General features: G+C 42.1%; 1 long non-coding RNA gene across 7 annotated transcripts in view; it reads left to right on the top strand.

Moving 5' to 3' along the window:
* The window catches only part of LOC105085058 (uncharacterized), a 73,149-nt gene that overhangs the window by 629 nt on the left and 47,878 nt on the right, over positions 1-24,642 (top strand). For 6 of the 7 annotated variants that reach the window (XR_010381325.1, XR_010381329.1, XR_010381330.1 and 3 more), the window contains exon 2: positions 168-411. The exons of the other annotated variant lie outside the window; for it this stretch is intronic. This is a non-coding gene — a long non-coding RNA (uncharacterized LOC105085058). The remainder of the gene's footprint in view (positions 1-167; positions 412-24,642) is intronic. 7 annotated transcript variants of the gene reach the window in all.

The raw sequence follows: 24,642 nt of genomic DNA, 5'->3' as shown, positions 1-24,642 counted from the left end.
GGCCAGGGTTCTGGGGCGCCGGGTCCGTGGGAACCTCGGGAGGGAGCCCGGGCCGGGGCCGGTGCGGTAACTGGTGCGGGAACGGGCCGGGGTGGGGGTTGGGGGGTGGGGATCGGAAGGTCGCGCACCAGCCTCTCCTGTAGCCGGCATTGCTTGACCTTGGACAGGTGACCTACCCCGTAGACCTGGGGGCCGCAGGAGGCTAGAGGTACGGAGCCCACCGTGTCTTCCCGGTTTGAAAACACATCTTGGTCGGAAAATTTCCCTGGGGCCTCAACGTGGTTCGCGAATTGCGAAGCCGCAGGCCCGGGTACGTTTCCGTGCGCCCGGAGTCACCTTTCAGCCTGCGAAGTAACTTTTAAGTCTGATGTTTTTTCAACATTACTATGAGAAGGCTTCTTTCAGTGAAAAGTAAGTTACCCATTACTTCTTAAAACCTTTCTTAAGACTGGTCTACTTTGCCGCGCCGCTTGGAGTTCTAGGGGCCAGGCGAGGGACACAGAACCGAGCTTAAGGGTCAAGTGTCAGGTGCCCCCAGCAATCCCTTCATGCCTTCCGGGCTCAGTTTAGCGGTAAAACAGGGCTTTTATTATACGTAGGAGAGAGTAAACAGGGCAGGTGTTTTTTGTTGATGTTTGTCTGAATTGCTTCTTTCTATTGAAAACTTCTGTGTGGGGAAGGGGCGGTTCTAATTTCCGACAAAGAGGGAAAAGAAAATGTCACTTAATGTCAACCAGAGTAAATCTTAAGCTAATATAATATACATCTTCCTTACAGGAACAGTAACACATAATGCAAGTACATCTTGGTCTAATTTTAATGAAGGATTGAAAATAGCTGCTGTGTTCAGTATCACTGACGCCAGAACGGTTCACTTACATAATCATCTTTGTTGCAATGTGTTAGTGACATGTATAATTTTGATAAATTATAAATGTTCAAGGTTTGGCCTGGCAATGGCATTGAAATACTGTCTTTGCAGGTTGTGTTGCAATACAATGGAGTGTTAACTTTTGGTTATCTTGCATTTTTGGTTATCTATGCATTTTTTCCCGTAAAAAGTGGCATCAAGCATTTTCCATAACCAAAAGTCTCTCAATTATGGAATGTATACTGTCAGTACTGAATATAGGAGAAATGATTTTGTTCCCTCAGTGATAGATTCCCCCAGGTTTTTCACCATTCATGGAGTGCCTTCTAGATGTCAGGTGCACTTTTGGGCATTTTTTCTTCTCGTGGAGCTTAGAACAAGAAAAGTTTTTTGTTTTTTTTTTTTAATGTAAGTACATAAATATACATAGCAAATATTTGCTGGATAAAATACCAGGTGCTCGGATGAAAATAATTAAAGATTCTTCTTGCCCATCCTTAAAGAGAATTATTATCATGCTTTAGGGGAAAGAAAAAAAGGTATCAAAGAAAGAACTGGTGGAAAAACTGAGCTTAATTCCAGTATCCAGCCTGAAAGTTTATAGCTTCAAGTAGGGATACAGATTTCAAAAGAGACAAAGACCCCTGATAGGGTTTCAAGGAGAAAGATAGCACTGTTGATTTAACATACTGCATTTTATGACCTAGCTTTCTTTGAAGAACACACACCTTTGAAGAGATATGTTTCCTAAATAATCAGTAGCTGTTTGCATTGTGATTGAATATCTAATTAAATAGCCTAATCATGTCCTTAATAATTTGACTTGAGTGCGGTCTGGTTTTTAAGCTCAGTTTTTAAATAGTGTGAAATAAATCTTTCAGTTCAGTTGCAGGAGGAAAAGTGGACATTTTGCAATCATTAAATTTGCTGTGAGAAAATCATCTCCAGTCTTACACTGACTAGAAAGTAAGCCTTGGCAATACCGTCTTGCCAAGAGGGTCTTCACTCCAGACCAGTGCTGGGTGGGTGGGGGGAGGTCCTGTGTGTACTGGATCGTGTGTGAGATACTGTTTTTCCTGCAGGGCCTGTAGGGTAGGTTATTTGGTGACATCAGGAAAATAAGTCCTCAACATTTGTAAGCCTGGGAACTTCTGGAAAGCGTGGTGGCCTTATTTTGAAGTGACCACCCAACCCAGAACCCAGCATTGATGTGTGAACACGCAGCTGTCTTCATAGACTGTGTGTTCTCCTTGGAGCCAGCTTGCTGGTCGGGCGTCTTCGTAGGTGGGCAGGGCATGGTCTCAGGGGTCGTCATTCTTAGACTCTCTGTGCTAGAATCTCCTGCAGGACTTACGGAGCTCGGACTCCTGGCACCTGCCAACACTTAGAGAATCAGAATGGCCGTGAGCAGATCCTAGAATCGGTATTCTTAACTGGAACCTGCCAGAGTGAGTTGATCACACTATGTTTTGAGAATTACCATTGGCATTTTCTTGCCATTGTTGAGGGGAACATTAAAAAGGCATCCCCAGATGCTCATCGCTCTGATCAGTTCCCTTCCGGCCACAGACAGGTTGGCTTCATCTCTCAGTGGGACCCGGTGCCACGGAGCCCCTCAGGAACTGCTTCTGCAAGCAAACCAGGAGCCCACCAACAAGCAGCATTAAGGTGGCCTTGGGGCATGAGGCCTGGGAGATCCCCTCCTATCCTGGGACCCCCCACCCCACCCCTAGCCTGTGTATGATCTGCAGTAGTGTCAGTCCTAGCAGCCTCCTCCTCAGCTGTCGAAATAAGGTTTCAAGGAAATAATTGGGAAAGGACCCTGAGGGACAGGCGGCCTGGGAGGGAACCGAGCAAGAACTTGGAATGGAAAGCTGTCCCCTGGACACAGTGTAGCAGTCACATGTGGAAGATTTTAGTCCAAAGGCTGACGATTGGCCAGCGGGTATGTGGCTGAACCTGGGCCCCAGGCCCTCTGTTGTCAGAACTTTCATCTTCAGACCGAGGATGGCTCCCATAATTTTTGTATCCATCAAATCCCCAACAAGGAAGGATTTTCATATTGATTGGAAACAAAGGCGAGCGTTCAGGAGAAAGGTTCAAAGCCTAGGCTGAGAAGTCAGCCCCACCAGCGTCAAATCCTGGCTTTGCCATTTTCTCCCCAGGCGACCTTGAGCTGCGTCCTTGACCCTCCAAGTTTTGGTTTCCTTAACTTGAAAAATGAGGATAATGGTACCTGCCTCCCAGGAGTTGTTTTGGGAGTTATGTAAGATTATAAATTATGTAAGATACAAATCAGTGACAGATAACTGTAACTCAGTATATATTCCAAATGTAGTATAGCTTTGAATGTATTGGGTAACTTTTGAAAATTCCTTTTTTAGCCCTGGGGATTTGCTGTGGAAGAGGGACAGGAGAGAAAGACAAGCAGAAGGAGAGAAGTAGACACAGGGGAGGTCATTCTGCTAAATAGTCACTATGGGGCAGAGGGACGAGGGACTGGAGGAGGATGCAGGGGGCAGTGCCTGCGAAGAGCCTGTTTTTAATCCCCTATCTCCCTGGCTCGGGGGCTACTCCTTAACTCTTCTCCCTTTTTATACCACCTCATTTTGCACTTTATATACTTTTCAGACTCAGTTTGAGAAACATCAGTTATGTGGTCCACATCAAAATTTTAACCCTGGGTTTGGATTTTAGTATCCGTGACCCTCAACCTGCAGGGACTCAGGTGACGGCTGTCTCTCCTCTCGGGATCTGGCTTTTGGAATTGTCAAAGGAAGAGATTTCTATCTCTGATCCCATGGGCATAGATCTAGAATTCAACTCCGAATCTGCCTTTTCAGAGAAGTGTATGCTGTCAAGGCATGGGGACATGATTAGAGAGGCTCCTGCCCCCGACTTTTCAAAACATCTTTACCTTCTTGCGCTTTCAGACTTTGCAAAGTGCTTTTTCTCACATCAGCTCACTAGATCCTTACAAGAGTCTTGTAAAATAGTATTAATATTACCACAAGAGCCCTACGCGGCACCTCAAATCTTTCTCTCTCCACTTCCATCCTCTTTTGCAGACCTATTGCTAGGTTAGCCTTGGCATCTTTGCATCAGTTTTCTAAAGTCAAAATCCCTTCATTACTCTCTGTGTGTCCCTTCTCCATGCTGGCCTTAAAACCAGGGTCCCCATCCTACTCTGAATTCCTCTCTGTGGTTACTGGAATACGGTGGCCTCCCTCACCTCAGGCTGCTGCCTATTTAGTGACACCTCTCAGACCATCCAGATTCTACCCGTTTGCAGTCTCCAGCTCCTCCTGGAGCCTTCCCAGATCATGTTAAAGCTTCTGTCTTCCTCTGAATTCCAGGGGTAACCTGGCCTTAAAGTCCTGATAGAGAAAAAGTCTATGACGGAGACTTGGTATAGAGGAGAAAGCACTGGACTGAGTAGGTTTTAGAGACTTGCTGTCTAATAAGGAGCCATGGGAGCCAAGCTAGCTTGCTCCGCCTTCATGGGTCCACGTTGCCTGAGCCGCGGAGGTGGAGAGGTTTGGACCAGGTTTGTTGGTGGTGTCTTCTCTTTCTGAGGTTCTGGGACAACGTGACCTTCCATATGTGGGATGGATTGGGGCTCTTGCTGGGATCCTGGATGAAAATGCCAGGACTGGGCACTGGATGCCTTCAGGACTTGTTCTGGCCCACAGATTCCTGATGCCAAACCAGACAGGTTTTGAACACCATGTACTTTTTTTGGTAAGCTTTTTAACCGCAAGCCTTCAAGGAAGGTTAGTGGGGGATGAGTTAGCAGGGTGGTGTATTAGGGACAATAAAGGGTTATCTCTCTGAATGACTTCCTGTGATGGGAGAAACAGGCTCAGCTATTGGATAAACCTTAGTCCTCGCATGTGTGATTGACTGCACATGTCATCTTCATTGGATGGTGCCCTGTAGCAAACACAGTTGTTTTCTTTTTAATCACTTCGTAACTTGAAAAACACTAATAAAGTAGTCAAAACGCTAGGCTAGATGCTAGATGACCTCTTATGGCAGTCTGGTTGGTGACGTGTTGTAAGTCTGCATATGTGTTTACGTTTATCACACGCATGTCACGCTTAGATGAGGAAGGATACCCCAAGTTGTGAGGTGCTATTGTACATTGACCCGACCTAAGACGAGTATCTCTTTAAAGTGTGTTGACATTTAATTGACCTTTGAAAGTTCATTCTGTTAATCATACTCCAAGTGCCAAAGCTATGGTTGACTGCTCGGGTGTTTTTACATTCAGTCGTGCTTAGCATATAAATTCTGCAGCATAATCACTACTTATTTAGCGAGAGTTTCCTTTCCTCCCTGAAAAATGTGAGTTGGGTTTTATTTTTGTATCTTTTTTTTTTTTAAACTTTGCTTCAGGCTCGAGAGTGTCAGATTTGAACTGAAATCCTTTCCTGTCATTAGTTGGATGGGGTGTGGCTTCTTAACACAGGAGGCATGGAAATTTCATGCGTGGCTGAGGCATACTTTTCTTCTGACAGAAGTTAGACCTCTTCAAGGTAAAATGCTAAAATGTAGGGAAGGTTAACACCTCAACACTACATAATTTTAACATACTAAACTTTGAAAATCTTTCAAGTCCGTTTGTGTAGATTAAAACTATAAATCAGTCCTAATACTTTTTATTAAACAAGGATTCAAAGGGTTTCTTTTTATAGCAGACTCTAATTATATTCCTTGAATTGCTCTGAGTGGAATTTTATTTTATTATAAACTATCTATTTTTTTAAAGTCAAATATATTTCTTTCTCAAAGCTTAATGTTTTATTACCATCACTGAGAGAACACCTGCTGAAACGTTTGAACACTTCTGGGTATTAATGAAATCAAGCTATGGAAATTTTTTAGCATTGTTAGTGTCTTACAGGTTTCTAAATTAATATTTCTAGTGATCATGGGAAAGGAGCTACACTTTTTGCTTATTGTTGATAGAAAAATAAAAACATGGAATTACCAATTTGGGGTAATTTATACCTTTGAGGAAACATTTAAAAAATATTTTTGTCTTAAAATCAATTTTTAAATAGGGGAGATCAAGTTAAAACCAGAGTTTTGATATTCATGAGGTAGTTTTGTCCTTTTCAGATATGTAGCTCCATATTTGGAATGCATTTTTTCCCTGTTGATAATAAGTTCTGAAGTCATTATAACATTTATTTATTCACACGTTTCAGGACTGGGGACAGTCTCACTTCATGGAGCGAAACTTATCTTCTCCTTGTCTCTCCTTCCATATTGTCCCATCCTGCTTTTCCGCCTTTTTTTTAAATTCAGAAAATAATTTTATTTACAATTGCATCAGAAAGAGTAAACTACATAGTAACTAATTTAACCAAAGAAGTGATTTGTAAAACAAAAATTGCCAAGCTTTGTGAAAGAGTTTATTTTTTTTAATTGAAACATAGTCAGTTTTACAATGTTGTGTTAGTTTCTGGTGTACAGCAGAGTGATTCAGTTACACATGTATATGTATTGGTTTCCATATTCCTTTTCATTACAGTCTTTCCTGCCTCTTTCTGGTTTCAGTTGTACGACTTACAGCTGTCCTTTTCATCCCTTTAGAGCCCCACCTCCAAAAGAAAATGAGTCCTTTTCCTTTAGTTTAAGCATTTAACTTCAAACTCTATCCTTTTTTACAATATACAATGAAGCCTCTTAAATAATATGATCTGAATAATACGTAAAGAACGCAAAGAACCGCAGTGCTGAATAGTCAGATACAAGAGACCCCAGACCAGGTGTGAACTCTCACACTTCCATCTGTAATCTGTGGTTTCCACAGATTTATTTCTTCCACGATATATAAGTGTCTCGGGGCCAGCCAGAATTGGTTAAATACAGAGCATTGAGATAAATCCTGGTTCCTTGGGCAGTCTCTCTTGGTGGTTCTTTTGGACTGGTGACCCCGCAGGGACAAAATCAATGTATTTGCTCTTCTCTTCTATTTGAAGTCTGTTTGGCCCCATGAAGAGTTTTCTGTCCTTTGAATCCCTATATGCGAATTCACGGACATTTTATTTAACAAATTCCTGTATCACACTTTCATGTGCCAAACACTGTTCTAAACATTTTGTAAGTGTTTATTTAATCCTCTTAAGCCTAAAATTGTAGTTATTATTACATAGTTAACAGCTGCTATCATTTTTCAGCTGAGACAACTAAGGCACAGAGTTTTATGTTAGGGCAGGGCCTTAAAATTTGGGGGAGACTCATGAGTGCAGACAGACTGGATAACATAACAGCAGTGCTGAGAATCAACAGAAAGAGGTACAAGAGTTTGGGAGAAGCTGAGTCCACGCGGGAAGGATCAGGGACTCAGTGGGGCCCAGTGGCAAAGAGCAAGGTGACTTCCCCTCTCAGTTTTAATTAAGCCTTGGGCTGCGGAAACAAAGGCCAGACGGAGAAGGAGGAGCCACTCCTCAGTTCCGGGAAGTGATGGTTGTGTGGAAACGCTCCTCACCTCACAGGGTCCCGGTGGCCGCCAGTTCAGCCAGGGGAGGAGGGCGGTCCTCGTCACCCTGATTCTCTTAGGACCACGACAACCTCTAAGCCCCCTGCTCCTAGCATTTCTGGGATACAAGCTTCTCTTCCCCAGGAGGACTCAGCTGCTCGCCCAGCTGGAAGTTCAGGTGTTCCAAATACTAGTGGAGGAATTTCCTCCCAGTCTTACCCCCGCCCACTTCGGTCCCTCTTTTGGTCCTTCTTTGTCTATTACTTTGAAGATGCTACCCGAAGATGTTCACCTATGCGTGTCCTATGAAGTTTAGAGACTGATGTTAAGCAAGGACACCGCAGGACCAAGCTGTCTTGTCTGTAGGAACTGAGGGTAGAAGAGGAGAGAACAGCTGCTTGTAGGAAATATGGGCAGGAGAGAGACTTCAGGGGAAAGCAGATCTGTATTCAGGGGAAACAGATGGCGAAAAACGAAGAAAAGGAATTCCTGGTGTGCTTGCCACCCCGAGCCCCTCCCCACCTTCACCCAAACAGAGGCCATTTCACTCTCTGCCGCCTGACCCGAGGCTCACCAGGGAGGTGAGCGCTGCGGGAGTGGAAAATTTCTCCCTTTTGCATTTTGAGACTTGGGTGTGCTGCTCTGAGATGCCTCTGGTATCTCAGCAATGTTTGTTTATACTGGATATTTTTCTCTGTAGCCTTTGTGGATGGGGCTCAGAATACAAACAATACTGTTAGCAGAACTGCAGGTACTCAATGGCTGTGTTTATTTTATTAGTTAAAAAACCTGCCAGAGCCCTAGGACTTCTGAGTACATTTTAAAAAATACCAGGAGGCAGTTTTCAGAGGCGCTCAAGAAAGAAAGAAAAAATAAATAAATAAATAAGAAAACTTAGGACTTTTAGGCTCTGGAAAGCCAACCAACGTGGTAGGTTGTTTTTCGTTTTTGTTTTTTTAATTCATGTTTTCAAAGACTCAAAATCAGACTCATCCACTGTTTTTCTTTTAAAATAAGTATAAAGTACTCTTCTTGTATATAATTCCTCTCAATAGTTTAGGTAAAATAAAAGTATGACACTTTTGTTCCATACGATGTAAAACCAAGGTTAATTCTTTGGGGCATTTAGGATTTTTTAGAGGCTGCTGAAATCATCTCTAATGACTTGACTTGCTCAGATCAGGTCTGAAAGTATGTCCTACAGAATCATTGAAATTGGGACACTTACAGAAAATCTAGAGTATATGTTTAATTTTACCCTTAAGTTTTCCAATAATTCATGTTATGGCCCCTTGAAGTCTCTCTTTATCCTGTTTCCTGTAGAAAGTTACACTGTTTAGTAGCATTTATAAGAAATACCTGGTTTAATTTTAAAAATGTTGAGCTAATCTAAATGATAAAAGCATTGATTGGAAGGGATTGATTGATTGATTGATTGATTGGAATTAATTTTTTTTTAAATAGTTATTCATTTCCCACGTAGAGGGTCCTGGTCTTAACAGGCTTGATTAGATCCCCATCAGTAAAACAGAGTAAACTATTTTTTTTTTCTTGATCATTGCATGGCAGTTAACGTAAACATTTCAAGAATCACTATTGAATTACCCTTAGGAAACAGAGAGTGGGAGAGGGAGCTTTTCTTTCTTGTTTGTTTGTTTGTTTTTTCATTTATCCCTACTCAGTGTGTCCATCCTTTCCTATAATCCTGGAAATTTATATTTCTCTGCACTGTCTCTCAGATGCTCTCCACTTCTCTGTCCTAGATTACCACTGCACCAGGTTTCCTTAGAATTAGGCAGAAATGGAGCCTGTGTCTCTGGAAGGTAATGGAAATGATCCCGTGCTCCCTCAGACTCTGTCTTTACTCCCGGAAGTGAGAGGAGCAGAACGGCGGTTGGTGGTTTGTCACTGTTGCTTCTGTGGCTCTTTGGTTGACAAGCCTTTTTACCTCCATCATTAATATTTAAATCTACAAATGAAATCAGGGCCAGCCACACCGTAGTTCCATCATCAACTCTCCCATGTGGTTCAAATTTAGCACAAACCTGCTGTGAGTTACATACTAATTAGGTGACTGTAATAAGATGAAATTTTAACATGACTTTTTTCATACCTGTTCTTTGAATTGAAGTATAGTTTTTCTCTTACAAGTTTACAGTTATTTTGTTGAAAAGCTAGAAGATCCTTACACGAGCAACTAGGCGGCTGTTAGCCCAGGCCAGTGTAAGTCACACACTACCTTGCAGTAAAACTCACTTGGAAATGCAGTGAGCTAGTTCGACTTAAGTTGCCCATTCTCTACACGGAATGGTGTGGAGGTCTTGCAACCTGATTTCAGAGTTGGACTCTGATAAAAATTTGTCATCACTGTTTGCCACAGGTATAAGGTACACAAGCCTCTTTTGCTTCTAGCCCAGTTCCCATGCCAGTGGAGATGGTTAAGTTCTTCCAGAGACAGCTTCATAAGTCAGCTGCTAACGACTGTGTCTGTAAATATACTCTCAACTATTTTGTAGTCTGCTATTTAAAAAAAATGTGTGGGTGTGGGAAGTGATGGTGAATGAAGTCAGGGTTATCGGTGCTTCTTTGCACTAAGAAAAGTCATACTGGTTAAGAGAAGTTGCCCTCCACGATTTGTGTATGTTGAAGTTTTAAAAAACTCTTCCGGCTGCCACTCCAGATCCCACCCCCACTTCCTAAATTCAAGCAGTGAAGGCATTAGAGTCATAGGATTTTATAGCTGGAAGGATTTTAGGGAGAATCTGATTTACCCTCTTATTACAGTTGAGAAAACTGGTAACCAGTAAGGCCAAACGAGATCACGTAGCTCATTTAAACGCCCAGGTGACGTGAGCAGTTTCTTTCCATCAGTAAACACTGTTCTGATGAACCTGCCCTGGTGTGCTCACAGTAGGAAGGCAGTGATGAGGAAGATAACACGCGTGGATGGTGCTTCCTCATACATCTCTCAGCCACTCCTCAGACGAGCTCTGGGAGGTATAGGTAAACAATTAGTTTCCCTTCGCAGAGAAAATGGGCCCCTGGATGGACAAACACCTGTGCCTGGTGGCCATCTAGCAAAAGAGCCTCGTGCTCCCTGTCTTCCCACGTCGGCAACAGCATCAGCTGGTCTCAGTACCGCTCCCTGGACCACGGGATGGGGAGTCACGCCTTCATAGGAGAGCTCTGGCTCGAAACTTGGACCCAAGATTGCCTTTTTCATTACTTTTAAAGGGAGGAAGAAAAGCACTTTTAAAACAGCTGTGAGCTCATGAACTTCTCAAAAGAATGATGCTGGATAATTGTAAATAAGAATGTTTTAAGAATCTCCTTGTCAACATGTTAAACATTCAGCCAGTGTATATTGGTCACCCACTACATGAAAGGCACTGTGGGCCACTCCAGTAGACACAGTGGTGACCGAGATAGCACCATGGCCTTCAGGGGGGAGGCTTATGCAAGCATCTCTCCTTGTAAAGATTTCTGTAGATACAGAGCTGGTTTTGAAAAATGTCTGGTACTCTCTGCAGTACTTTTGAGGTACGAGAGATACTAATTCCCTTGTCTAAAATGGGTCAACATTTTAAAAATATTTGTATGAAAGAATTCACATTAAAGAAAACTTGTAAAGTATAGAAAAGTAGAGAGAAAAATCATGTATGTACTGAATTTTTATTGTTTCCCCGGTAGGGGGTAATTAGGTTTATTTATGTATCTATTTAATGAAGTACTGGGGATGGAACCCAGGCCCTCATGCATGTTAAGCACACACTTCACCACTGCGCTATCCCCTCCCCCCCATACTGAATTTATACATGATAATATTTATATCAGACATGTAGTTTTTTCTTGGCTTTTCTTTAACTTGTCTGCATATCTAACCTTCTCTATCTTTGCATAACTTGGTAAATACGCCTTAATGATGATATAACCTAATAGCCTTGATTTAAGACAACAAAACAAGGACGGGTTTGAATTCTGAATTCTGCCACGTGATTATTACAGTGAAATTCATGTGAAAGTCACCTGATGTCCCTTTAGAAATAGGATCTCTTGTTTCAGCAAGGATGGGAGAGCATTCCTGTGTGAGAGTTGCTCTTTGTGAGGAGTCTTAGGAGCAGGAGCCCCTGAGGGGGAAGAAGTGGGCCAGCAGGTGGTCTGAGGGATGCGGCCTGGGAGCTGCTGACAGTGACAGCCTGAAGGGAGAGAGCCGGAGGAGGGCCTGGGAGGAGGGGGACGGCCGGAAAGTCCCAGATCAGCACTAAGGCTGGGATGCCCTGAGCCTCTGGAATCCCCCTCCGTAGTGAGAGGATGCAGACAGAGTCGGGGAGGAGGGGCTCAGCCAGATGGGGCAGCAGGGTAAGAACAACCCAGAACTCTCCGATAAGCTCGGAGAGCCGTCCGGGGAGCCCTGGCCTGGACTGTAAATCCGGGCTACTCTAAAGGAGAGTTTGGCAAATGAATAAACATCTGAGGAGTGAATGAATTGTTTTATCCCAGAGGATCTGGATGTTTGTTTCCACTTATAAAAGGTTTTTTTTTAACTTATTAATTTTTATGCCCATTTACAATGAAAACATAATTTTTATTGTGTAATCAGTATCTGATATTTATTCAAATCCACACTCTCCCCAACTCCACAAAGGATTCAGAAGAGCTTACAATAAGCAAGGCATCAGAATAGGAGAGTGAGTGAGAGAGTTGATTCCAACTCTCCAAGCCTAGTGTCCCCACATGTGTGATGATGGCAAGAATAAATGTGTGGCCGGGACAACCTAGGATTGTGCATAGATATTGCTAGGAACACAACAAAAATGTATTAAACGTAAGGCTATAAACTTGAGTACACACCATTTATCTAGCTTAATTCTTCAAGAATGTTAATTGAACTAAAATACTTAGATTAATTTCTAGAGTAGGAGAGTTTTTACTCTTTATAACTCTGTAAGCTCTGTACTACCTAGAATTTGAGTTTTGTAATCTTCTGTGTGGTTGTAATTCATGGGAAGTTGTTAAATTTTCCAGTAAATTCCCCCTTCAGCCATTTTCAAGAGGCAAGGACCAGGTAGGTTTGTATTTTTGTTCAATCTCACACATACACACACACACACACACAGATGCAGGGAGAATTCATCATCTTCATTATTGGCCTTTGAATTGGGCCAAACATTGTGCTGACAACTCAGTGTAAAGGAGAAACAGAAGAAGGGGAAGGTGAATTTTGAAGGGCAGGATTTTGTTTGTATGTGTATTTTACTTCCATTTCAGAGAGGTAGCGTGTAGGCTTCCTGCAGGAGGGAGCAGAGGCCACTTGTGCTGCTTCTTTAGACTGGTTTCCTGAAGGAAGGGAAGGGCTGCGTCAGTATTACTGATACAGCTGCCCGGGGCCTCGGTCCCCAGAGATGGTGGGCGGAGGGATGCGGGGGATGCAGGCCAGAGCCTAGACCCCGCTGACACAAGACGAGACGCTTCTGAGGCCAGAGTGGTGGAGGTTAGGTGGGCACCAGGAGGGAAGGGGAGCCTGGGGAGAAACATCATTCTCCCCCATAGGTCACCCACGTGCACCTTTGCATTTCCACGGCCAAAGGAGAGTCCTAGTGTAAACAGACTCGTCAACAAATGAAGCGCTGGTGACTTCTGCCACCTCCTGATAAGTGCCTGGAATCTCACCATTCAAGGATGGGCCATTTAATTTAAGTACTCTGGTTTCTCAAAATCTGGAGAATTGGGATTCTGAATGGAGGGAGGTGGGGGAGCTTGAGTGGCTGTAATATTTTAAGCTATTCTTAGTTATGCATAGCTTAGGAAAATTCATGACACTATGATTCTGTTATTATTATTATTATTATTATTACTATTATTATTATTATTTTATTATTATATTGACTCACAAGAGGGTTCCAGACTGAATGGTTTAGGGTAGCTAAGGAAAATTCTTAAACTTTATCTGGGGCTAGTCCTAAACTGTCCACCACCAGAAGGAATTAATCCTTCAAACAGAACGAATATGGAGACAATTATATATAAAACATGATCAGGACATAGATACGCAGAGCTGCCCTTTTAGGTGGGGAAACATTCAGGGCCCTTTTTTTTTATTTGGGGAGGGGAGAAGATAATTAATTAGGTTTGTTTGTTTGTTTGTTTTTAACAGAGGACCTGGGGATTGAACCCAGGACCTTGTGCATGCTAAGCACACACTCTACCACTGAGCTATACCCTCCTCCCAAGGGCCCTTGTCTTAACAAGGCTAAAGCAGCCTGATTCCTGGGGTTTTGAACTAAGTCAGTCGTTTTCAGTGAGCGCTTCCAGGGTTAGGAAGACAAATCAGGGTCTGATATATTGGACATAATCAGATTTTACTCTGCATATTTGTTATTGATTCATGACTTTTTATTGGTCACATGTTTCAGGTAGACATGTGATATTTTAGTCTGGAGCAAATTTATCTCACTCCATCTTTCCAGAGTAGTGGTTCTCGGCCAGGAAGGTAGGCCAGAATCATTTGATGGCTTTTGTAAAATGCACTGAACACCCTCCCCATCTGAAGAAGGACTGCAGAGCAGATGAGGGTAGAGGCAGGTCAGGTCTGTGGGGTTAGAAGAAGCCATCCTGATAATCCTGTTTACGACTACTGTTCCAGTACTGCCCAATTAAACTAAATAACTTTGAGTCTCCCTTAAACTGGCAAAATGGTTGAGCACCTTGTTGGGATAAATCCGGTTTACCGTTCTTGTAGATTTCCGCCGGCTGGCACCTTGCTAACGAGGAGGCCCGGATGTTCAGGCAGTGAAGTGCTCTATAGATGCCTGTTACATGCCCTTCCATCACTGAACCCTTGTCACTATGATCTCAGGGTCTTTCAGGCTTTATTTGGAGAATTTTTGAATGTTTATGCACAGAGCTCTGACCACAAGGCTCAGGATTGTCAAAGCCGGGCTAATGTGTCCTATCTCTTTCAGTGTCCACCTTATTGTTATTTGTGGTGGTTTCCTTAGTTTGTACCATTCATTTTTAATTTAGAGTTACTCGCTAACTGGTAAGATTCCAAGGCAAGGAGGGAGCTGTCACTTGGAGAAAACTGTAGGGGAGTAAAAATATTTTTCTTTTTGTAAACAGCTACTGCCATACAATGTCTTCACAGGGTGTAAGGCTTGGTATTGATCTGTTTTAATTAAAGAGTGCCCTGCCTGTCTGTGTGTGACCAACTCCTAAGAAGAGGGCGCCTTGGTGAGAAGTTCACAAGGTTGGTGGCTGCGGCTGTGTTTGGTGGACCGACTGGAGCTCTGGTCAGCAGTGGTACAGGAATGCCCAGTGTGAAGAATTTCTGGAATGTAAAATTGCATAGCAGTGATAAAGTCTGCTTTGTCCCCTCTGTGACTTGACCCAGCATGGTTCCCTAGGAAGCTTTGCTAGTTCAGAGTCCTCACTTAATAAAGCAAAAGGCCACAGCAGAATTCAGCTTGGTGTCACCTGCTGCCTCAGAGATGAACTTCTCACCCTGGATGGGATCGAGTTCCCCTTGGCTTTGACAGAGTCGGCCAGGAAGCTCTTCCCGATTGTTCCTTTCAGTGAAAACAACACTGTTTGGGTGGGTTTTGATTTTGTTTGGCGTTTGTTATCACAAACGAAGACCTCTGCAGCTGAAGAACCTTCTGGTAACTTCCTCTAAAGACAAATCGCGGGCAAAGGCACGCCCACGTTTCGGTATCAGCTGAATCTTTCACGAGGCTGGGAAGGGTTTTGAATTCCTTCAGGAAAGCAGTGACAGAGCGCTGAGCCGTCAGCTTTCCTCATTTATTTTCATAAGAGAATGGGAGTGGAATTCAAAACATTCAGATCTGGAGTTCATGTACGTCACTCTATCGCGAGTGATGGGTTCTGTGTTTTTCCAGTGGGAAACTTTGATCACAAACTGATATATGCCTGTTACAGCCCTCGCTGCTCCTTTCTGGTGTCTCCTGATTGTTGCTTACTCTTCCAAAAACCTGCTGACTATACAGGTTGCCTCTGGGAGCAGATTTCAGAGCAAAAGTGATCTGTAAAAGCAGGCCGTGAGTCTTTTCTGTTTTATTTTGGTCAGAATTGATAATGTTTGAAATAGACCTTTTGTATCTTCATCGAGAGTCAAAGGTCACTTAAATGTACCATTTAATGTCAAATGCACACTTTATCTTGTTAAAAGAATTTAATCTGTATGTTTGGTCACTTTCCCTCAGGAAGGGTTTTGATTATGCAGTGCATGTTGGAGTCACATTCAGGGACCCCGCCACTGCTCTGTGTTCCTTGTTGCCAGCAGTGATGGAGGAAAGTTATTTGCATATGTTGCCTTAGGTTATCACAGGATGTGATAGAAATCTGGTAGATGGGTAATAGACACGCGTGAGGTTTGAATCTGAGACATTTTCTAGACTGTTTGTGGTTTTGAGTGAGACTTTTGTGGCGTGTAGAGTCGGGGCCTGGCCGTCACAGAGACAGAGAGGAGGGGTGACCTGTGGACAGTAAGCGGCTGTAAACATCCTCGACTGGAAGTTGTGAGGCTCAGACGGGCTTTCAGTCGGATGTTTGCAGCCGCCGCCTGTCTCCTGCTGCAGGAGCTGCCTTCCGTCCGAGTGGACGTCTTGCTAATGACACTGGACACCTCGCCCTCCCTGTGATGCGTGTTTACAGAGCTTGGGTGAAAATGGCATAAGTTCATCACTGTTCAGACTGTCTCTACTGTACCTTTTCAGTGGAGCAGGAGGAGGGTGCTCTGTGTGTGTGTGTGTGTGTGTGTGTGTGTGTGTGTGTTTTGCAATGGCAAAAAAAGAAGAAAGGAAGAAAGAGGTAAAGTATTGCCGAGAGAGGTGAGGAAATGTATTCCAGCACTTTTGTTCTTCGAAAAACAGTGATTCCACAAATCATTCTCAAAAGTGACTTGTTTTGTCTTGCTGTTTCCATTGATAAATAATTTCAAAATAGGTGTTTTTTTGTAGCCATTCACAAATACGTCTATTAAAAAATCAAAGTTACTGGACAAGAGCAAAGTAAAAGTCAGAGTGAAGAGTTAATTTGCTCTTACATGGTTTCAATTAAACCTTTTTTATTTTTTATTGGTTCAGTCGTGAAGTTAATAAAGTAGTGTTCAACTGAATGAAGGGCCTAAAATAAACTAATTGACTCAACTACCCCTTATTTGAAAAATCTACTTTGTTCTTGCATTAGCTGGGGAGGAGAGTGTTGTAGGCACGTGTTGATACTGTCTCCACTCAACTGAATTGTTAACTTTGCTGTATGTACTAGCATATACCTCTCAAAAATATTTCATGAATCAAATGCTATCCTAAATATATGAAGGCAAACTAAGGTTTTTAAAACATTCCTGTGTGCATCTCTGAGAAGGACCGAATTTCTAGCTTGCCTTTTTTGTAAATCTGGATTTGTCTTAGGGCAGATCTGTTTAATAGGAGCACTTATATAATAGAAACGAGACACTTTAAAAGGAGATGAAGGTGACATCCTTTGGCCTGTAAAACATAGTATCTTCTAAACATGCAGCATTATCATTACTGTAGAAATTATAATTTCTGTTCTCAGTTTAGTGACCATTGGTGATGTCGATAAGAGGTGTTATTGAAACTGTGTGACCTTACCACTATTTAAAATTTGGTCACACTGCAGTTGAAGTTTCGGATTAGCTGGGATGGAGAGAGATCTGTAGAGGAGGAATGCCTTTAAATTTCCCTCCTGTGTAGCCACCAAGGGGAAAATACCCCATCAGCCATGCTGGCCAAGAGGGGTCAGTAGATGCCACTGAGACGGGGCGGGAGGGGCAGGGCTCTCCAGCCTCTGGGCCCTGGGGTGTGGAGTTGAGAATGTGGCCTGTTTTGTTAATAGGTAAACTTAAAGCACTTCGGGCAGATAACTCAGCTGTGACCCAGGGAACTCAGCCGCACTGCCCAGGTCGGGACTGGTGGTTTGGAGGAATGAGCGAGCCCTCTTGTCCTTTGACTCTGACTTTCCCCGGGCTGTCCTGTTACCCTGCGCTCCCCTCCCTCACCTCACCGCCCCTCTAAACTTTCCACTTCCCACTTATATTTGCTGATTTCCTTCCTTTAAGTAATTACTTGTTGGAATATTTTCATATGTAAAAATCAGAACCTTCTTAAAAACTCTTCAACCAACAACTGCAAACCTCCAGAAAACCTTCTGGGAAGCTCTGAAATTAAAGCCTATGATTCATTATGTCTTGTGCCCCATGTTTCCATAGTAACAACCTAAAATGCTGTGTTCAGATAATATCAGAAGTGTGCTATTTACACTTGGACTAAGATCTATCTGGGTGCAACCTTTTGTTTTATTTCACAAAAATACCCAACTTTTAAAATTTACAGTAATACGTTTCTACAGTTACAAAGTTATTGTGCACTTAAGATAAATTAATATTTAGCATAAATTAGAAATTCTTTATTGCTAATTGCTTTCATGTAGTTCTTCTTTACATACTTTATAAAATTTCATGTTCATATCAGCAGAATAAAATATCATATATGATCTAGAGAATAAAATTCTTGACATGGATCACAGTAGGTCAGTTACAGAGAATAAAACACTGTCAAAATACGTTCTAGGTAAATGTAACCTGTGTTGCTGTCACTTTTGTAATGTTAAAAAATATATTTCACCACACCAAGCTTTCATCATGACTGGTGTATGTTCAGTTTGTATTTCTGATTTGCCAGAATGAAAACTGGAACATCCTTGAGATGAAGAGTTCTAGGAGGTTCTAAAAGTGGCAGTGGTGACTCATTTAAGTGACACGTATTTTCCCTGACCTTAAAACTCAGATTTGAACCTGCACCCCATTTCAGGGTGACGGTATCTCTAAATAATACACGTGTGGAACCTAAAACCAGAGGTGAGGACCGTGGTGACAAGGGGGCCTCCTCAGAAGGAAATCAGAGCTCTGCCTCTGAAACCCCTCTCTGCCCAAACAGATTGCTGTCAGACCGCCTTGTTTTCTTTCATTTAAATTGTAGCTAAATTACCACTGGGGGAAGGAAATCTTTCTTGAGTGGTGTCAGTTTGAGGTGGCTTAAAAATAATAATGCAGAGATGCCAGTTGGTTTTCTGTAGCAGGAGAGTAACCAAAAATTAATTATTTCTCTTAACTTTTGAAGTGACTTGCTGAAATCTTACAGGTGGTTCTGAGTGAACTGTCTTAGCAGTCTCAGTGAAATGCTGAAGCCTTTCTTCATCTGGTGCTGCATCAGTGAGCATTCTAACTAGACAGGGAAGGTGTGTTTGATTGCATGTCCTACGGTGGTCTGTGTGCAGGAGCTAAGCTGTTAAATCATTTAAGAGATGGGGGTTTTATGATTATTGTCTTTCTTGTTCATTTTTACTCCTCTCAATGGCAAAAAGCCAGTGAATAAAATGACCAAAAATCCCATGATCTGTGCTTATTATTAAAAATAATAGTCAATGGATTAAATATTCTTTAATAGGCTTCTTCGGTTGTTACACACGAACAAATCCCTCTCGCTAATACACACTTTTAAATCTCCATTGTGGGTTTGGTGGGGAAGTCGATGTTGCCAAGTGATACTCAGCCTGCCTTTCCTAATTTGCATATCTAATTAATACATAAGCTTAATGAGGCAGTACTTTGAGAGTGGAGGCTTTTTCATGTAAATTAAAACAAAGTAGGTTGGGGATTCATCAGCACAAATAGTGTGAACTTGCTGTCCCCAAAAACTTCAGGGTCCCACGTGGTTAGAGACATTAATGAGCTCCTTCAGGTACCCTGACAACTCGAGTAAAACCCAAATCTCTCCCCAGCTCTCATTTCAAAAATGACACCATGAGCTCTCAGGATGCGAGCTACCTGACTGGGAAGTGTGACGGAAAACAAACTGTTTACAGCGTGATAACGTATCGGAAGCTTGCTATCCTCAGTGTGCTTCCCTGCAGAGATTGAACTACCATTTCTGAATTTTGGATTCAATTTTTTTTGGCTAAAGAGTTAAACTTCTGAAGAGAGCAAATGTTTGTATCAATGAAGGAAAATGTATATGGAAGCTAAAGCTATGCCTGCAGTTAAGTATGTAAATAAATGTCTCAGTGGCATGAAAGAGTAGCAGTTGCAGTCAAGAGTCCCACAGTAGAGATGTTTATGTGCAGTATGTGTGATGTTAATGAATAGAAACATTATTGCCCTTCTTAAATGAAGATGTATTTGCAGAGTGTAGGATGCTGAAGTGAGTCAGAATCGGTAGAAGTTGCAATGTCAGATATTCAACTTTGAGTTTTCACATTTTGCACAAAATAGATCCTTCTAAGTGCCAATCAAGGAAGTGATTTTACTAAATTCCTTACTGTTTAATGGTCTTGTTAGATTAAAATTATCTGTGGAATGACAATCTTTCAACTATGGAATGCCCATCTAGAAAATTTAATTTTGAAACTTACTCTTTTTTCATATACTGTCAGGGGCCTTCTTGGGCAAATCAGATATGTTGTTGTCTTTTTCCAATTCTCATTCTACTCTGTTACCCCAGTAAGTAAGCATTTTACTAAAATAAGTTGTGACAGACAGATTTTGAATAAGAAATTAGGCTGTTTGCACACTGTTTGTTCGAAGAAAGAATGATGTTCGGCTGTGTCTTGAGCTAATCGTCTGATCTCTCTCCACTTTAGTTTTAGTCTCTGAGCTGCTGTTCTTGACTTCCTGTCACTTGTTCCTAAATCTCTGAGTAATTCAGAAATAAATCATCATGAGTTACTAGAAATTCTAAAAAATCTAAGGCTATTTTAATAGCATAAATTCAATTTTTCAAAATGCAACTTGCTGAAATATAATTTATCCTTGTTTTATATAGAAAAGAATCTATTCACGTTGTTGGTACACATTTAATTCTTATTGAAGCATGTGATTTGCTCATAGCTAAGTAAAGCCAACTTTAAAAACTCACTCAGTTTCCCAGCTGCAGTTGTGCTAGGAGTACTGCTGGGAGAAGTCAGGGTTACGTTGAAGGTCGGAAAACAAGCTTTCAGGGCTGGTGAGCAGTCCCATTCCCTGACTTTGGACGTGGAGCTCACTCTTCCTGAAGGAAACATAAAAGTCCAGGGGTGACTCAAACCTTGCCCTGCTGATAATTTTTAGATTAGGGAAGAAGACGAGAATACCAGTGGGGCAGAAGGATTGTTTTCTTATGATGAATGATTCAGCTGTATCTTAGATTAAGATGTTACTAAAGGGGTTACTGTGCATAAATGCTGCCCTGCCCTCCCCCCTTTGGAGCTTCTTCTAAACGAGGGTCTTCATATTAGGCTTGTGCCCCCTCTTCTGCTGTCCCCCAGAGTCTAAGCTCCAGCCACACTGCCTTTTTTTTCAATCTAACTTTTCATTGAAGTGTAGTTGATTTACAATGTTAGTTTCAGGTGTACAGCAAAGGGATTTAGTTACAAGTATACATTTTTTTTCTGGATTCTTTTTCATTGTGTTATTACAAGATATTGAATATAGTTCCTGTGTTTATACAGTAGGTCTTCACCGTTTATCTGTTATATATATAGTAGTGTGTATCTGTTAATCCCAAGTCCCTAATTTAGCCCCCCCAACCCCACCCTTTTTCTTCTTTGGTAACCATAGTTTGTTTTCTATGTCCATAAGTCTGTTTTTAGTTTGTAAATAAAATTTGTATCAGTTTTTAAGATTCCACATATAAGGGATATCATATGGTATTTGTCTTTCTCTGTCTGACTTAGTTCACTTAGTGTGATAATCTCTAGGTCCATCCATGTTGCTGCAAATGGCATTATTTCATTCTTTTTTTATGGGTGAGTAGTATTCCATTGGGTATACATACCACATCTTTATCCAGTCATCTGTCTATGGACACTTAGGTTGTTTCCATGCAACCTTGCTCTATTCCTTTGCATCCCAAATCTTTTGCCTTAGCTTTTCCCTCTGCATAGATTGAGCACTCTTATTTTACCTGCCTCTACCCCCAAACACACACAGCCATGCACACATGTACTCACTCATGCTCATACTGTGTCTCATACTTAATGTAATTTCTTCTGGAGAATGTTTCCCTTTATTCCCTTTTCTTGATGCTGTAGGGCTCCTTCTTTGTCCTGAGACAGAAATCTTAATAAGCTACCCATTATGTGAAATTCTGGGTGGAAAGGCATTCCAGACAGAGGGAACAGAGAGTGCAAATGAGCAGAAGATGGATGATAATCAAAAATTATGAAGTGTTCTGATTCAGAGCAAGCAAGTCAGAGTCAGAGAGGTAGGCAAGGGGCAGGCAGGGTAGGGCCATGTAGGTCAAGGGGACAAGTTTGACTTTTACTGATAAGCATTTAGATTAGTACTTGTTATCTTGAAATGTTCTTTGAATTTTGAATCTAGTTTATTAGCTGATAGAACCTCAATCATAGTGACTGACCCTACCAGAATGTGGGTAACATTTTTTTTTAAAGGTGAATAACAACTCACTTCAGTAAATATTGAATGCCTACCAGTATAAAGAATAGTGAGCTTGCTAGGGGCTGAAGGATAGAATCTTGAAAAAGACTTGATCCCTCTGATTTGGTAATAAGGGTTGGATGAGATGTCACTTGGACCAAAGGCCCAAGATTACCTGAATCCCACATGAGACCAGCCACCTCTCCCTGAAAGATCTTATCAGAAATACAGTAGACCCTTGAGCAACATGAGTTTGAATTGCATGGGTCTGCTTATATGTGGATTTTTTCCAAATATATTAGTAAAATTTTTGGAGATGTGCAAAAATTTGAAAAAACTCAAGAAACAACATAGCCTAGAAATATCAATGTAAATTAAGACAAAGGTATCACAAAAGCATAAAATGTATGTAGGTATCAGTCTGTTTTATGATTTACAAGCATAAAATATATACAAGTTTATTATTAAAGGTTAAAATTTATCAAAACTTGTTCACACAAACACAGATGGCACCTGGTGCCATTTGCACTCATGTGAATATAAACGTGTAAACAAACATAAAGATGCGCATTAAATCATACGGCATAAACGTAACTGTAGTACCTGCTGTGCTGCTCTAATAATTTCAGTCACCTCCTGCTGCTCTTGGGGTGAGCTCAAGTGTTGGAGTTTCTGCTGGAAGTGCCAGGTGACACTCATCATCTCCGCATGGGCAGTTCGTGTCTCCAGTAAATTGTGTATCGAAATAAAAAGTGATGTCTCCCAGTTCACATGTGTTTTTCATCGTGTTTGGTGCAATACAGGAAACTTGAATAACACCATGGGACCCACACGGGGTGCCACTAGTGATGCTGGACGTGCTCCCAAGAAGCAGAGGGAAGTCATGATGTTACAAGAAAAAGTTGAACTGTTTGATATGGACCATAGATTGAGGTCTGCAGCTGCAGTTGCCACCATTTCAAGAAAAATGAATCCAATGTAAGGACCATTTTAATTAAAAAAAAAAAAAAGCAGAAAAGGAAATTCATGAAGCTGTCACTGTAGCTATGCCAGTGTGAAAGTGTGAAAATCTTGCACTTTGGGGTAAATACTTTTTGATGTTGCACTGAAGAAGCAGCCTTTATGTGGGTGCAGGATTGCTACAAGAAAGGCCTACCAATAGACCAAGATGATTTGCAAAAAGCAAAGTCATTGTATGACAACTTAAAGCAAAAGAAAGGTGAAGGATCTAACGGTGGGGAGTTTAATGCCAGCAAAGGATGGTTTGATAACCTTAGAAAGAGATTTGGCTTAAAAAATATCAAGATAACAGGAGAAGCAGCTACCGGGAGGCAGCAGACAAGTTCCTAGATGCCATTAAGAAAATCATTGAGGAGAAGGGACATCTGCCTGAACAGGTTTTTAATGCAAACAAAAGTGCCCTATTCTGGCAGGAAAAAAACACACAAAGGACATTTATTAGTAAGGAAGCGAACTGAGCACCAGGATTTAAGGCAGGAAGGGACAGGCTAAGTCTCCTGTTTTGTGCAAGGGCTGTCGGGTTTATGATTAGGACTGCCCTTGTCTATAAAGCTGCTAACCCCCGAGCCTTAAAAGGGAAAGATAAACACCAGCTGCCAGTCTTCTGGTTGTACGAAAAGGAGGGCTGGACAGTGAGAACCCTTTCTCTGGACTGGTTCCATCAGTGCCTTGTCCCTGAGGTCAGAAAGTACCTTGTCATTAAGCACTGCTGTTTAAAGTTCTTTTGATGTTGGGCTATACCCCTGGCCACCCAGAACCCCATGAGTTCAACACCAAAGACAGTGAAGTGATCTCCTTGGCCCCAAACACAACATCTTTAATTCAGCCTCTGGATCAGGGGGTCATAATGACCTTTTAAGGCTCATTTCACATGGTGCTCTGTGGAAAGGCTTGCCAATGCTGTGGAAGAGAGCCCCGACAGAGGGAACATCGTGAGAGTCTGGAGGGATCACACCACTATCGAAGCCAATATTGTCAAAGAAAAAGCTGTGAAAGCCATCAAGTCTAAAACAAATTTCCACTGCAGAAAACTGTCCAGATATTGTGCATGATTTCATAGGATTCCACAACAGAGCCAATCAAGGAAATCATGAAATAGACTGTGGATGCAGCCAAAAAAAAAAAAAAAAAAAGTGGGGGGTGAAGGGTTTCGAACTATAGCTCTTGGAGAAATTCAAGAGCTAACAGACACCACACCAGAGGAATAAACAGAAGACGACCTGATGAAGATGAGGGCTTCGGAACCAGTGCCAAATGATGAGGAAGAAGATGTAGAATAAAGCAGTGCAGGAAAACAGACAGACATCAGACCATCTGGTGGAAGGGTTCTGATCATCCAAAGACGGCTTTTGACTTTTTGTAAGACATGGACCCTTCTATGATACAGGCACTGAAACCAAAGTAGACACACAGAGAGGGCTCGGTACCCTGTAGAAACATTTTTAGAGAAATGAAAGTGCAGAAATGTTAGAAATTACATTGTATTTCTGGAGAGCTACACCGAGTGTGCCTGCTCTCCTGCCTCCCCTTCCACCTCCTCCCCTCTTCTGTCCCTGTCACCCCTGAGAGGGCAAGACCAACGCTCCTCCTCCCCCTCCTCCTACTCAGCATGAAGATGAGAAGATGAGGACCAACATGACGATCCACCCCCACTTACTGAACAGTAACTAATCATCCTGCCGTACAGTCAGTAAACACCTGTTGTGTGTGTGGGTGTCTTCGTGTGAAATCTGAGAACTGTTCTGCAGGTCCTGCATGGGACGTTTCTGTGTCGTCATCACCAACATCACCAACCCTGTAACACGT

The sequence above is a fragment of the Camelus dromedarius genome, chromosome 6 (assembly GCF_036321535.1).
Source record: "Camelus dromedarius isolate mCamDro1 chromosome 6, mCamDro1.pat, whole genome shotgun sequence".
Classification (NCBI taxonomy): Eukaryota; Metazoa; Chordata; class Mammalia; order Artiodactyla; family Camelidae; genus Camelus; species Camelus dromedarius.
The sequence above is the reverse complement of the archived record's forward strand: the minus strand, read 5'-3'. Positions and strand labels throughout refer to the sequence as shown.